Source organism: Chrysochloris asiatica, unplaced genomic scaffold (assembly GCF_000296735.1).
Source record: "Chrysochloris asiatica unplaced genomic scaffold, ChrAsi1.0 scaffold00252, whole genome shotgun sequence".
Taxonomy (NCBI): domain Eukaryota; kingdom Metazoa; phylum Chordata; class Mammalia; order Afrosoricida; family Chrysochloridae; genus Chrysochloris; species Chrysochloris asiatica.
In genome coordinates this window covers 1895066-1897058 of record NW_006408770.1, presented here as the reverse complement: position 1 = coordinate 1897058, position 1993 = coordinate 1895066, and positions in this window count along the sequence as shown.

Genomic DNA, 1993 nt, shown 5'->3' with positions numbered 1-1993 from the left:
AGTTTTACATTCATTCTATCGTACATTGTTTCATTGCCTTAGTTACCATCCTGTCCATGCATCATCCCTCAGCGAATGGGTATACCTTGCATGCCCCCCCTCCACTATCCTCAGCACACAGCTCCTTTCCCTCTCTGGGTCTCAGCTTCCCAGGCACTCCATCTCTTCACGTCATCCTCTCTGTCTCTATCTCAGGCCTCACTGCTTCTCTGGGTAGGGTCCCGCTCTCTGCTTTTCTCCGTTGATGGTCCCAGGGCCCTCCACTCCTAGACTGAAAGGTTAGTCACTCCCCTCCTTGTTATAAAATATCCACCTTTACATTTCCAGTCCTCACAATCAGTCCTGGTAACAATTTTCACCATTGCATCACATAAGACTCGTCTGCATTTTTTTTCATCAGCCCTTCCTAGACAGGTTGGGGACTAGTCACTAGAGACTCCACTATCCTCCCTGTCCTGTGGATCTAGGTTCCCTCCTGAAGGCTTGTAAGCCAGTCACTTCTTACCTTTGTATCCCTCCCCCCATTTTGGATAGCCAATATTCAAGTTGCCCAACCCTTTCCACTCTGTGTGGAGGGAATGGGTAGAACTCTTGTAGCCAGTAAATGTAGGTCCAGTTCATACAGTTGTATCAGATGACACCTTCCCACCCGGCCCTTCTTTCTTCCTCGGGTTGAGTTCTGTTCATCCAGTCATTGAAGCCAGGTCAAGTGGGTATCATCTGCAAGTGTGGGTGTTCTTGCGTCTGTCTGCCCTCTTCTTATCAGCTGGTCTCTTTGCTCTCCCCTCTAGTCCTCTGTAGCTGTGTCACTGACTCTGAGCCCATGAGTCCCCTGGTCCCGCCTCGCTGCTGGGCGACCGAGTCTCCACTCAGGTTCACAGTAGTCTGCTGAACGATGCAGGGCTTGGCTCGCCGCTTCATTGGTGTTCTTTGGCCACTTCTCTTTATGGGTGACATGCATGGTGGCCAATCAGAGCATGTATTTCCGTTGCGTCTTAGTCTTGGGAGAGGATTTGCGCTGAGAGGACCCGTCCACTTGCCTTGATGTCTCCTGGGCTAGAAATTTACTTGTTCTTGTGGTAGCAGTCGGACTGCCCTTAGTGTTCTGTGTTTTTCCTGTAGGTCTTTCTTTCAAGAAGTGTCTTCTGGTTTTCTTGCTGTTACAGGCTGGTCTGCTTGCCCTTTTGAGAGGAAGGTTTCCCATCTCTGAAGGTCTGGATGTGGTTAGGCTTTGATCTATATTCTTCTGTACTGCCGAGGCTCTTCAGGAATCCTCCTTCACTGGATACATTGTAGTCCCATTTTAGGTATTCCAATCAGCTATAGGCAGAAGATGGACTTACAAGCTTTCAATGGTGACGTCTCTGGCTATTCCTTTCTCTCCCCCTCCCATGTCTGTTTTATAATATAATGTATGGGAAACCAAGGTTCAAAAGTCCGCCAAGCCTCATAACATTATTCCCCCCTTTTCCCCATTCCAACCATATCCCAGTCTCTGTATCCCACAGCCCTGTTGTTCCAAGGCTGGGCCTACATCATTTTTTATTTCTGTCCCATTTAGCTCATTCATTCCTGTCCAGTTGTTCTCCCATCTGCTTTGTTCTTCCATTCCCTTCTACCTACTTGTATATTGCCCTCACCCCCCTCCCAAACTGTCCTGTGTCTACTCCCTGCCCCATGCTCCACCTTCCCATCCCACCCTTAACCCTACTCCTATGTCCTAGCAGTCTGCTATGAATCCACTTTAATGGGATAGTATGAGTTCTTTTTCTTAGTCTTTTACAGTAGTGGTCCTATGCAGTATTTCTCCTTTTGTGATTGACTAAATTCACTCAACATAGTATCCTTAAGGTTCATCCATGTTAGGAAGTAGCATGCAGCTCCCTTGTTATTTTTCAAGGTAGCATAGTGCTCCATTGTGTGTATGTACCACAGTTTGTTTATCCATTCTTCAGTCGATGGGCATTTTGGCTGTCTCCATCTTTTTGCTATT